Source organism: Leopardus geoffroyi, chromosome A2 (genome assembly GCF_018350155.1).
Source record: "Leopardus geoffroyi isolate Oge1 chromosome A2, O.geoffroyi_Oge1_pat1.0, whole genome shotgun sequence".
In the NCBI taxonomy this organism is placed as follows: Eukaryota; Metazoa; Chordata; class Mammalia; order Carnivora; family Felidae; genus Leopardus; species Leopardus geoffroyi.
Window position 1 is genome coordinate 82,303,282 of NC_059331.1, and position 14,564 is coordinate 82,317,845.

The following is a 14,564-nucleotide window of genomic DNA, read 5'->3' on the forward strand; positions in this document are numbered from 1 at the left end:
TGCAATGTATTCTTCACACACAGAAAGTGAAATGCAACTGGATTCTATTAAGAATAGAATAGAATATATTATTAAGAATATAAGAATATTCTATTCTATTCTATTAAGAAGAATAATATTGTTGGGGCACCTGGGTGGCTCAGTCGGTTAAGCATCTGACTTCATCTCAGGTCATGATCTCACTGTTTGTGAGTTCGAGCCCCGCGTCGGGCTCTGTGTTGGTGGTTCAGAGCCTGGAGCCTGCTTCAGATTCTGTGTCTCCCTCTCTCTCTGCCCATTCCTCACTCATGTTCTCTCTGTCAAAAATAAACATTAAAAAATATTTTTAATAAAATAAAATATTTTAGTTGGTGCACCTCGTTTCTCTTTCTCTTCCTAAATCTTTTCTGTTATAGAAAAATTGACATATACACAAAAAATAGGGTGAATATTTGTAATGAAATCCCATGTACATATCTCCTGGCTTCAACAATGACCGATTCATGACCAGTTTTGTTTCATCTATATGCCTCACTTCTCTCTCATTTGTGAAACTAAACACAAATTTCATCTTGTTTCACATGTAAATATTTCCATTTGTATTGCTAATAAAAAAGGCCTAAAAAACTCCCCAATACTGTATCTCACTTAAGTAATAAGTTATTTCTTGTTAGCATTAAATAATCCAGTTAGTAAACAAGTTTCTCCCATTTTAAAAAACAATTCGTTTGTTCAAATCAAGATCCAAACACTACAGTTTAGACATATCTCTTAATTTTTTTAAGTTTGTTTATTTTGAGAGAGAGAGCTGGGAAGGGGCAGAGGAGAAAGAGGGAGAGAGAGAATTTTAAGCAGGCTCCACACTGTCATGCAGAGGCCAATGCGGGGCTTGATCCCATGAACTGTGAGATCATGACCTGACCCAAAGTAACTCTGGGAGCTTTGTATTAAAGATGGCAGAGCCTTGGGGCACCTGGGTGGCTCAGTTGGGAAAGCGTCCCACTCTTGATCTCTGCTCAAGTCTGGGTCTCAGGTTGTGAGTTCAAGCCCCACGTTGAATAAAATATGAATGAATTAAAAAAAGAACGAATAAAATAAAAAAAAAACTAAAAATACATAAATAAAGAGAGCAGAGGCTCCATCACCCTTCGCTCCTAAATGGCTGTAACAAGCATAGTGTTCCCATCACCACCATCAACCATACACAAATACTTACAATACACAAATACACTATCATCACTGAACAAGAAGTTTACTTTTATGATGTTAAGCCACTGAGATTTGGGGTTTTATCTCTCATGGAGGCTAGTACACAGGTCAATTGCTAGGTGGGATGTTGCAGTGTACATTCATGGATGAGAAATCATTGCAGTTGTGAAATTAGAAAATGTTTCATGGGGAAGGCGGATGGAGCTTGAGCTGTATTTTGAACTATGAGTTGTATGTCAGTGACTAACTGGAGAGAAGGGGTGGGAGTGGGAGTTACCAGAATAGGAGACTAACAAAGGAACCACAAGAGGAGTTCATGTGCAGCCAGGGAATGGGGAGACCACCTGATGAGCAGGTGCAGGTTGGGGAGAATGGGAAATAAGGATGAAGAGAAGAGTGAGAGTAGGGTATGAAAGATCCTTGAGAATTTAGGACCTGATTCAACAGCAGCCACTGAAGTTTCTGAAGAGTGCCTGTCGAAAGGTCTATATTAGGAAAGTCAGTGAGACAAAAGAGTGCAGGATGGACCTGAAGGAAATAGATTAAATCTGAGTGACAATCCAGTTTAGATAACATTAGAGATTATATTGGTAAAGGCAGTAGAAAAGAAGGGGTAAATGCAAGTGTCATCTTAAAGCAAAAACCCATAGGGCTGGACAACAGAAGAAAAAACATGAAACTAAAAGATTATTCAATAAGTAGATCTATGTCTAGTCCTATATATAATAGTAACTCCTCAAACTGTTCAAAGTTCTATTGTTTGAGACATAATATTTAATATCTGTAAAATGAAGGGATAGAACCAGATGATCCCAAAGTTATTTCCATCTATAGAGCCCTTTGGTTATGAAATCATAAAGGAAAACATAAAACAACACAGGTGACACATCTAGTAGGAGGTAGAGAAGGGGTAAGTGTTCCACTGGATGGCTGAAACAGTTTGTTTGAATTGTTGCCAATCTTTTGTATTACAATGTAGCAATGCATGATGCAAAAGTACTTACAGTCTCCAAGATTTTCACTAACATCTTGCCTTTTTTTTAAAGTTTATTTATTTATTTAGAGAGTTTGAGCACGTGTGAGCAGGGGAGGGGCAGAGGGAGAGAGAGAGAGAGGGAGAGAGAGAATCCCAAGCAGTTTCCACACTGTCAGCGCAGAGCTCACTGCGGAACTCGTGAACTGTAAGATCATGACCTGAGTTGAAGTCAGATGCTTAAACCACTGAGCACCCAGGCACTGCTGGAAGTTTGTACCTTTTAATCCCTCTTATCTATTTCTCCCACCCATCTCTCACCACCTCCCCTCTAGCAACCACCAGTTTTGTTTTGGTTTTTTTCTGTATTTAAGAGTCTGTTTCTTTGTTTCTTTGTTTCCTTGTTTTGGCTCTTAGATTCCACATATAAGTGAAATCACATGGTATTCGTCTTTCTCTTTCCCTTAGCATAATATCCTCTAGGTCTATTCATGTCGCTGCAAATAGCAAGATCTCATTCTTTTTGATGGCAAAGCAACGTTCCGTTATATGCATGTGTGCCACTTCTTCATGCATTCATCTATTGATAGGCACTTGAGTTGCTTCCATATCTAGGTTATTGTAAATAATGCTCCAGTAAACATAGGGGTGCATATATCTTTTCAATTTAGTGGGTTTTTTTTTCCCTTTGGGTAAACACCCAGTAGTGGAATTACTGGATCATAGAGTATTTCTACTTTTAATTTTCTGAGCAACCTCCATACTGTTTTCTTCAGTGGTTGCCATAAATTTACATCTCACCAACAATGCATGAGTGTTCGCTTTTCTCCACATCCCCACCAACACCTGTTATTTCTTGTCTTTTTGATACTGGCTTCTGACAGGTGTGAAGTGGTACCTCATTGTTATTTTGATTTGTATTTCCCTGATGATTAGTGATGTTAAGCATCTTTTCATGTGTGTTGGTCATTTGTATGTCTTTTTTGGAAAAATGTCTATTGAGGTCCTCTGCCCATTTTTTCATTGGATTGCTTATTATTATTATTATTATTTTTTTTTTTGGTGTTGACATGTGTAAGTTCCTTATATATTTTGAATGATAACCCCTAATCGGATATATCACTTGCAAATATCTTCTCTCATTTATTAGGTTGCTTTTTGTTTTGTTGATGGTTTCCTCTGCTATGGGGGGAAAAAAGCAAAAAAAAAAACCAAAAAAAAACAAAAACAACTTTTATTTTGGTGTAGTCCCAATAGTTTATTTTTGGTTTTGTTTCTCTTCCCTGAGGAGACATATCCATAAACATGTTTCTAAGGATAATGTGTCTTTTCTTTCTTTTAGGAGTTTAATGGTTTCAGGTCTCACATTTAGATTTATCATCCATTTTGAGTTTATTATTGTGTATGGTGTAAGAAAGTGGTCTAGTTTCATTCTTTTGTATGTAGCTGTACAATTTTCCCAGCAGCATTTATTAAATATTCTTTTTCCCATTGAATATTCTTGCCTCCATTGTCATAGATTAATTGACCATATATGAGTGGGTTTATTTTTGGGCTCTCTATCCTGTTCCATTGCTGTTTTGTTTTCTTAGATTTATATTATTCATAGATTTGTTTCATTTTGTATCACTTTATAAATAGGAAGGTTACTAGATGAAACTATTTTTTATTTTTTTTTATTTCTTTAAATAATCTTCACTTTCTATATGGGGCTCAAACTCATGACCCCAAGATTAAGAGTCACATGCTCTTCCAACTGAGCCAGCCAGGCGCCCCTGAAACTATTTTTCAAAGTAAACTAAGAAAGTGCTAATTTCCATCCTGAAAATAAGCCACTGAAGGGCAAATAGAAAAACTAGTTCCTGACGTTCAACAGTTTTCAGGAGTCCACCATTGCCTTCCTATGGCATTAAAGAAAAATATAGCAGGTATTTATTTTAAAAACTTATAAGGGTCTTGGACAAGCTATGGAGACAATATACCGGTTCAATTATGCTACAGCATGGACACCAAGATGGATGAAATCAAAGAAGAAATGGGTTCACAAACATATACAACAAAAGACTGGTATCCAGGTTACACACAGAACTACGGCTCAAAAATAAATAAATAAATAAACCACCTAATTAAAAAGCGGACAAAAATTTAAACAGACATTTCACAAAGATAGGGCTATAAATGGCCAGTAAGCATGTCAAAAGTACTGAACGTCATTAGTCATCAGGAAATGCCAATGAATACCACAATGGGTTCATTGTGTACCCACCAAAATAGGTAAAATTCTTAAGACTGACAACACTAAATGTTGGCAAGAACGTGGAGCAACCAAACCTCATACGTTGCTGACAGAAGTGTGAAATGGCACAATTTTAGAAACGAGTCTGGTAGTTGCTTACAATATTAAGTATACACCTATGGCTCAGCAACTACATTCCTAAATACTTACCCAGGGCAAAGAAAAATAATATTCACAACACTTGTACAAAAGTGCTCATAGCAGCTTTATTCATCATGGCCAAATGTGAAAAACACTCAGGTTTCATCAATAGAAGAACGGATAAACCAACTGGTACAATCATATAGCAGAATACCATTCAGCAGTAAAAAGGAACTAATTATTGGTTCACACAATAATTAAAAAATGGGTGAATCTCAACACTATGTTGAGTAAAAGAAGTCTTGCCCATAAAGGCATATACTTTATAATTCCATCTATATGAAGTTCTAAAACAGGTTAAACTAATTTGTGGTGGTAAAATATTAGCACAGTGGTTGCCTGGGGGAAGGGGCAAGGTGAGTGAGGATCACCTGGAAAGAAGCATGAGGAAATTTTCTGGAGTGACAGTAATGTTCTCTGTTTCAATAGGGGTTTAGGTTACACAGGTATCTACATTTGTCCAAATGCAGCAAATGGCAACCTAATATTTGTACATCTCATTACATGGACATACCGCTTGAAAAAAAAAATTGTAAACGAATATAGAACTCTAGTTAATGATATGCAGGCTGAAGTACACTGGTATCTGTAATTTACTTCATCAAAAACTTAAGATGGACTGATGGACAGATGTATGGAAAAATGGATCAAATGCACAGCTGGGTGGTAAAGCAAATATAGTAAAATATTCATAATAGAATATGTATATGTGGGCATATGGATATTCACTATACAATTATTTCAACCTTTCTGTCTGTTTGAAGTTTATCCAAATAAGATGTTGGGTGGTGAAAGAAAAAAATGAAAGAAAAAATCATATTTCTTATCATGATGCTTGATCAAAAGATAATAATTATTGATAAAATAAATGTTAGAGCAACAGGAAAAGAGGGATTTAGACATAAAATGAGGCTAAGTGAACATTTAGTAAGCTCCTGATTCCCTAAGGTGTGCCTGGGTTTTTATGAAAGATATTAGATTTAATAAAAGTGTTAAAACTGTGGACACGGATGTCAGTATCCATCATTGAAAGGATTTGCAGAAAGAAAATCAGTGTGGGGAAGAGGGAGACTACAAAGAACAAAGGAAATAAAACTGAATTAAATAGAATTAGGGAAAACTGAATGAACAGAACAAAATGTACATTTTCATTTTGACCAATTTCGTAAGAAAACAAAATGGCCAGTTTTGAACTCTACAGAATCATGGTAGTGGCTTTTGTACACACATTTTTAGGTTCTGAATTAAATGCTTCAGTGAGATTTTACATACTATTTGAATACTTATTATTCAAAATGGTTGCAACAGAAAAATAGGCACATTGATCTTGGTTTTAGTATCTGTCAAAGCAGTAATTAAAGTAAATGTGACTGGAGTCCCCACTTCAAAAACCAAGGGGAAGGGCAGAAAAATTCAGCTGACAAATTGAGGTTGGTGGGGCAAAGAAGTGTTAATACCCTAACAGAGAGATGATGCTTCCAGAACTGAAGATAAAAGGTATTGTCATTAAGGGGATACAAATCTGTCCATAATGAAGTATATGACTCATGTCTTTCTCAAAATAGATTTTCCTTGAGACTTAAACCCTGAACTGTGCTGTGTCCCTGAAGATATCACAAAATGGCCTATTTTCACTTGTTAATCCCAGACCTAAATACTAATCTTTTACCTCGCCTATTAGAGGATAGTTTAAATTAGCTTTATTGATCGCAGAACTAGACACCCATTACAATGTCTTTTATAGTTCCTGACCTAGCAGAGCATGAGAAGTATTTGAAGTATGAAATAAACACAGAGTGGTGTTGGTAGGGAGTTATATTTTAAATTGCAAGCACAACACTGATTTAGTTTCTGTTTTGTAGATTCTTTTAATTCTACAGAGAAGAAAATTACTTGCAATATTGAACCACAATTGTCTGTAGGAGGTAAACATAAAGAATCTTAAATCAATTGACTTAATCAGTTTAGCATGTTTCATGTCTCTTCCAAGATAGAATAGAAATTAAATATCTTGCCACTACAAGAACCTTGACTGTAGTCTTGACACACTGGTTACAATGTTTTAGAAAATAATACTAGAATTTCACCTAGTTAACCTCACTTTAATGTAAGAACTTTAAAAACCTGTTTATTTAAGGATTAAATAATTTGTTTTGCTGTTATTAAACACTGTCAAGCTATATTTATGAAATCAGATTCTGCAAAATAATTATTAATCCAGAAAAGTCTTAGACTTGAAGGCATTTTGAAAAGTGATTTTACTTGCCACTTAAAGCATGAATATAACTTGCCTTCTGCAGTTTTGCTGGGGTGATTTGGTCATGCACGGTGACTCTGAGCCTGGGGAGCTATAGGGTACCTGGTTTGGCTAGTGGGCGGCTCACAGGTCCTGTGCACACATGCACATGTAGGCTTATGGAGAGGCACTTCCACGGATGTGCAGTAGTGACAGCCAGTGGACCAGAGACTTCAAATACTCAGGAGCAGAGCATATGGCTTCCTCCCAATGCCTCTATCCTTAGAATCTGCCTTAAAATTACTGAGCCAGTTGGTGTGGGCCACATAGGAGGTGCAGTACAAGGAAGTAAGAACCATCAGGAAGGGCTCTGTCATATATGTACAGATACAAAGAGATAAATATAGAGAGAGAGGCAGATATCTCACTTAATCCTCACAAACAGTTGAATGAAATAGTTACTATTATTACCTCTTTTGCACAGATAAGGAAATTAAATGTCAGAGAAATTAAGCAATTTGTCTAGAACCACAAGGTGGTCAGGAATGGAACCTGCACTCAAACTCAGGACTCCAAGACCCTGCATTTAACCACTGCACTACAGAAACAGACCTGAGCCTCACTGCCTAGGGTAGCTTCCCAGACAAATAAGAAGAGGAGATGGGCAATACAGATTGCAGGGATTGGATAAATGGAAAAGGAGAGGCCTTTCTAGGATGGGGAGAGCAGAAGCAAAAAGACAGATATGAGAATGCCTATTGATGGAACAGGCCTGACTGGGTTAAGGGATTCTTTTTTTGTGAATAAAATCATAGTATTTTACTACTTTAAAGCACATTCATACCCATCTAAAGGGTCCTTGAAATAATTCTTTTAGTAAAGGAGAAGGTATTATAATCCATCTCTGCATATATACAGAAATTAAAGACCAAGAGGGTTATACCTCCATCACATGCCCTACCCATCACAGGGCTTTTGTACATGTTGCTCCTTCTGCCTGGAGAGCAATTCTTCTTCTCTTCACCTTGGTAACTATTACCCATCCATCAGTTTAGTTCAACACTGACCTCCTAAGAAAGGCTTAGCTGACTTCCCCTGCCTTGGTCAAGTCCCTCCTTACTGTATGCACTCACTGAGCCAAGCACTTCACCCTGTTAGGATGTATCATACTTACTCTACTTACTGGTGGGAACAAATGCAAAAAAGAGGAAGTAACTGAATAAAAACAAATCAAGAGCGCCCAGGTCTGCCTAGGCTGGTTGCTCATACATTTTTCACTTTAGTACACTATTTATAAAAGGTCCAATTGGAAGATCTGAGGCTATTTTACCTGGCAAAGAGGATTTAGGGGAGAGGATCTGACAGCTGTCTTCAAATGTCTGAAGAACTATCATGTTGAAGGAGGATCAGACATATTCTGCATAGCTCCAGAGGGCAAAACAAAGACAAATGAGGTGAAAGACCAGGGAGGCATATTTCATTACACTATGAGGAAGTTAAATATGTAACAATGAGATTTGTCCAAATATGAAGCAGGCTATCTGTGAAGGAGGTGAGTATTCAAACAAAGGCTGGAGGAACGCATGTCAGGGCTGTTGCAGTAGAAATTTCTGGTAGGGAAATTTTTAGCCGCTTAGGCTTTTCTGAGACTAATGTGCTTCTACAGGTCTGGGAGGGACTTGAAGGCAAAACTGAACTTGATTTAAACTGACCTCAAGCAGGGAGAGTTGCAATGAGTTCTTATGATGCCAGACTAATACTGGGCTCTGTAAGTAATACATCTGCGTTTGTGGGTGGCACTTAGGTGCCACTGACGTCTTTGAGAGCCAGCATTCCAACCGTAGCTAGGGCCTTGCAGCTGCCACTGTGACTGAACAGCAGGGAACACTCCAGTGTACAAGGGACTGATTCCAGGGTCACCCCTCCTCCTCTGAGTAGAATATGTCTCTCTTCCTTTTCCACCCCCACCTGCAATCCACATATACACAAATACATTTCTACAGTGGAAGCTGTCACGGGATGCTGACAGGTCTCTTCCAAATACTCTTGGAAGATGTTCTTTTTCCCAACTTCTTAAGGCCACCTCTAATGCTGAGCACACTTTGACAGTAATGCTTTTCTCTCCTCATGCAAACACTCCAATAATGAAAGAGCCCCTGAGAGAAAATAAACTAAAAATCATCTTTTTAAGGCACCATTTCTATCTTAATTTCACAACAACAAAGGCCTCAAAAACTATGTGGAGGCTAAAAACTAGGAACCCTGATCTGGAAACTGAGGTCTAAGGACACCAATATTCGGAATGGAGGTGAACGGATCTCTAATTGTTATTCTTGGCAGATGCAGGCCTGGACCAACGATGACAGCTTTTCTATAGAGAAATGTAATCTGTCAAATAACCAGTTTGCAGATTCTGGAGCTCAACTCATTTGGGAACAATCAAATTCAATACACTGTAATGTTAGAATTTCAGGATAAATGATCATTTATAAATCAAACCACAGTGTCTATTTTGCTGTGTGACAAGACATTTGGTAATCCAGTCATGAAATATTTATTGAGCCCTGTTACCTGCCAGGTAGTGTGCCAGGCACTGGCTCTGGAGAGGTAAACAAAATGGACGTGATCTGTGATGTTACAGGGTTTATTCTCTAATTTAGACTATAAAATAATAAGCACCAAATCAATTCATAACTACAAACTGATAATGTATATGAAGGGAAAGGGTCAGCAGACTCCTAAAGCCACAGTAGGCTTTCCTGAGGAAGAGAACTTTCAGTGAGAAATTAAGAATAAACGAGAATTAACTGTGTGAGAGGTAAGGGAAATGACATTCCTGGCAAAGGGCGCACCCCAAAGCCCTAGGGTATGAAAGAATGTGGCTTCTTTAAGAAATGGGGAGAAAGCCAATATAAGCAAGGGGGAAAAGCCTGGAGACGACACCAAGGAAGAATGCAGGGGCAGATCCTGTAGTGTCTCAGCAGCAACTAAGTGCATTCAGAAGCCCCACAAGAGGAGAGTGATGCAATTTATATTTTTAAAATGATTATTCAAAAGGTCAGACATGTGGAGAATGGATTAAGTGAAGGGAAGAACCGTGTCTCTTTTTACATAAACTCTCCATTCACAAAAATGACAACTTCCGATTTATAGCCATATTAATGTAGCATATTTAGAGTCACTTCTTTTAAGTGATTATAAGAGCCTAACATCCCACACATTTTTTTTTTGTTTACTAGGCAACTCTCTCCCAAGGAAACATACTATTGCTAAATGGATGAAAATTGAAATATTTTTTATTCAGGCATTATAAATTCTAACTCACATTGAGATGAAGACAAATTACTGTCTCCGTGCAGAGGAGGGAGTAAAAATAAATGTGTTTTTATGTAATGTTGCATTTAGAATTTATCTCTATTTTATAATCAAGGGAAACTATGCACACTGAGGATGCTGGGATAGAAACAGAGCCAGAATTAGACATTGTCTATTCTTGACTATTTCTCTCTGTTTTTGTTGCCTGGTACTATTTCTTTCTGTGAAGCACTGTAGGAGTAGGCAGCTGGTCCTCTTCATCATTCTCATCAAATTTAAGTGTAGACTGGGGCGCCTGGGTGGCTCAGTTGACTAAGCATCCGACTTTGGCTCAGGTCGTGATCTCACGGTTCATGAGTTCGAGCCCTGCATCAGGCTCTGTGCTGACAGCTCAGAGCCTGGAGCCTGCTTCGGATCCTGTCTCCCTCTCTCTCTGCTCCTCCCCAACTCACCCTCTGTCTATCTAAAAAATAAAATAAACACTAAAATTTTTTTTTTAAAAAATGTAAGTGTAGACTTCTAACAAAATGAATAGATGTAATTGGGTGATACAATACTGTGGAAAATGTGCTCTTCTCTTCCTGGTCTGAAAACAGTATCCTTGGCAGAATCCATTAGTCAGATCCATCAGGAAAAGGGCTGGAAATTAGTATTATATTAAAGGAATGCAAAGACAAAATAGTTTCTGGCATTCAAAATAGGATCATGCAGCAATCCAGGCTATTTTCCAAATACCTATTATTCCCTCTCCTCTCCCCAACAAAGCCCAAAGGACCCATTCTTTTTTTTTTTTTTTAAGTTTATTTATTTATTTTGAGAGAGAGAAAGAGCACCAGTGGGGTAGGGACAGAGAGAGATGGAGAGAGAATTCCAGGCAGGCTCTGCGCTGCCAGCACAGAGTCCCATGTGGGGCTCGAACTCATGAACTGCGAGATCATGACTTGAGCCGAGATCAAGAGTCTGATGCTTAACAGACTGAGCCAACCAGGTGCCTCCAAAGGGCCCATTCTTATGGTTTGGTTAGTTTAGTTTGTTAGTTGCTTGTTTTCTTAAGTGAGGTTGATATGAAAGTGGATGCTTTATCAAAGTAGGATATTAGGAGAAGTAAATGAAAGTTCACTGTTTTTTAGTCCCAGGGAATTATGGAAGGAATAGAGAAAGAAACCAAGAGAGAAAGAGAATCAGTCAATTAAATATGTATTCTGACACCTCCTTTTAGTGAGTTGCATTAAATCCATGGTTCACCAACTTAACATGCCTCAAATCACCTAGAAGGCTTGTTCAAACATAGTTGTGGGGCTCCACCCCCAGAGTTTCTGATTCAGTAGGTCAGAGGTAGGACTTGAGAGTTTGCGCAAGTTCCTAGGTGATGGTGATACTGCTGATCCAGCGACTACACTTTGAGAACCAGTGTTGAATAAATAAATGAAAGTAATACCAATGGCATCAAAGTTTGTCCTTGATTTTCATGTAGTGCCCTGGAAAGATCATTTCTGTGGCTGACCCTTGCTGAATGCTGGTGTGCAGCCAAACCTTTCTAATTCACCCCAATAGGGAAACAATAAACCACATCCCTCTTCCCATTATAACAGGGCATCTCCTTAAGAAGAGAAACAGAACAGGTGGGGGTACCCCAGAGATTGACCAGTTTTTCCTAGAGAGACAGAATATTACCTAAGGGACATAATGCTACCTAAATTTCCAAATCAATCTTCTCTTAAATCATACTGGACACATGGTCAGGTTCCTTTCTCCTTCATTTCCCTTTCTAATAATCATTTCAGGCTTCGTAAGACCATCTGGTTCCCCCTTTCCTTTTCCCACTGGATAGAATGTGGGCCCAGTTGGGATGGTGGTGAACCATCTTCTGCAGTGTGAATGATAAAAGCAACATCTTCAAGGATGGCCAAGCCACAAGACAGAAGGAGCCTTGGTCCTAGACACTGAGAAGCCACCTTATAGACTCTGGATTTTCCTTGTTTAACTCATTATATGTTGGGCCCCTTTGATACAGCGGTCTATCTAATCCGCATCCCAACCAATACAAATGGAATGAGAGGTAGGAGTTTGTGTGGGAATACACACATTAATTCCAACACGGTGCTTAAATTGTGCAAACATGTTGTTCCTATGCCCCACTCTTCCCCTTGATTGTCAGTGACTCATCCAGGGCTACAGTTAGATCAGTCCTTCAATGCTTCACTCTTCTCATTTCCAGTTTTCCCTCTCCTTGACTGTTCTTTGTCTATCATCATTGCATTTATTCAAGTCTAGCAATCTATGTAATTACACCTCATGCTTTATTAGTATTTCTTCCATAGCTGCTTTAAAGTTGTTATAAATGTCTCAGGCATTTTTAAACTTCAAAAGAACTTGTGAGTATCTGAGTAAGTAAATAAATACCCAAAAGAATATAAGTGTTTTAGGTTGTCATTATCAACCTTTCACTTTTTTTAAACAAAATTTTTTAATGTTTATTTATTTTTGAGAGAGAGACAGAGTGTGAGTGGGGGAGGGGCAGAGAGAGAGGGAGACACAGAATCTGAAGCAGGCTCTAGGCTGCTGTGAAAATTATATCCAGCTGAAACTTAGCACAATATACCTAAGAATATATATATATATATATATATATATATATATATAGTCATGATTTACTTATATGTACATATTCATTTACATATATTTACATAAATATCCCCCTGGACTTTGATTTATATATAACACATAGATAGTTTCTATTGAATAAAAAAATCCTATAAAATACACCAAATCCGTGTTCACTTAGTAGTCAAATAGTTTAATCAAGTTTGTCTCTTTGTAAATTCAACAGGTATTCATATAATGTTAAATATTTTTGAATTTGTTTTTCCCCCCAAATAATGAATTATTTGTTAAAAAAGAAAAAAGACTTCCCATTATATTGGCACTCAGACAGTAGGGCATATATCAATGCTAAGGTCCTATTCCTTAAGTCCTGATTGTATACCAATTTTGAAATATGTTGGTATTTACAGAAGTCACAATTCTTCAGAATCAATTGCTCAAAGCAGCCAGTAAGTACTCTTTGAATTCCTTTCTGAACTGTCACTTCACTGACCTGGTTTGGCCAAGATTAAACAATGGAAAAGCAAATATACATTACAGTTCATCTTCCTCTTGGGCTGACTAATATAACACTGTTTTGTACCTCCCTCCATTCAAAGCATCAACAGTTAAGCAGTCCTCTTTCCAAAGAAACAAACAAAATAGAACTGTAAATAGTATAATAAGTACTCAGAGCATTATCAATACAAAATTATGGCAAATTTTATTTAAAACATTTTAGAGTACTTTTAAATATAGTTTCCTAAGAAGGGAATTAAGTGTATATATGCTATAGCTCTAATGCCTCAGGAAACTATTTTTTCACCTGAGCCAGCTACTGATCACAGATAGAGATGGGGTTAGAAGCCATGATTAAGAGACTGAGACATTGAACATTTGTGACCAGGCGCAGGAATACAGCAAACCCAGAGACAGACGCATCACCTGGGAATCAGTGCTTAAGACAGAGCCCATAGTCACATGTCTGGAGAGCCACTGGGAGTTAAGGAGCATATATACGCAGGGTTTAAAGCAAGTCTTGAATCACATAGAAAACAAAGGCCAAAGCAAGGCAGAGAATCAAGAATCAAAACAAGAATTGAGAATTATATACATGGAACATCACACTGTTCTGTCCATTGGTCGTTTGAGTGGATCTAGTCACAACAAGAATTGTGTGTGTGGTTGCTACAGGTAAAGCAGTTCCAGCCATTTCTTCCACCACAGTGGCCTCCCAGAGACTGCTAACCATGCCATTCGTTTCACCACTATCCATCAGTTGGGGCTTCAGAAAAGCCAGACTGGTTATAGACTAAATAAAGAACTTATATTTTCTCTTTGTGTCTGGGTTGTAGTGTGAGTTAAATTTCCACCCTGCCACATTAGCTATTGGCTGGACTTCAGGCAGAATCAAAGGGTAAAATGAGTTTGAAATTAGGCATGGGAACGTCCAGCTAGCCACAGAAGTACAAGAAGACAAAATTAAATGAAAAACACACAAAACCCCTTTTCTCTTTCTTTTTTTAAAAAATTTATTTATTTATTTTGAGACACAGGGCGTGCATGAGTGGGGAAAGGGCAGAGAGAGAGAGAGAGACAGAGAGAGAGAGAAAGAGAGAATCCTAAGCAGGTTCTGTGCGATCAGCACAGAGCTCGATGTGGGGCTCGATCTCTGGACTGTGAGATCATAACCTGCGCTGAAATCAAGAGTCGGACGCTTAACTGACAGAGCCACCCAAATGCCCCCCTCTTTTATTTTTTTTCAGCTTTACTGACATAAAATTCACATACAATATAATTTGCCCATTTAAAGTGTATGACCCAACAGCATT

General features: G+C 38.0%; 1 long non-coding RNA gene across 1 annotated transcript in view; it reads right to left on the reverse strand.

Annotated features, from left to right (window-relative positions):
• Nucleotides 1–252: 252 nt before the first annotated feature.
• Nucleotides 253–14,564, reverse strand: part of LOC123606358 — a 29,009-nt gene continuing 14,697 nt past the window's right edge. Inside the window, exon 3 of the long non-coding RNA XR_006716246.1 lies at nucleotides 253–296. This is a non-coding gene — a long non-coding RNA (uncharacterized LOC123606358). The remainder of the gene's footprint in view (nucleotides 297–14,564) is intronic.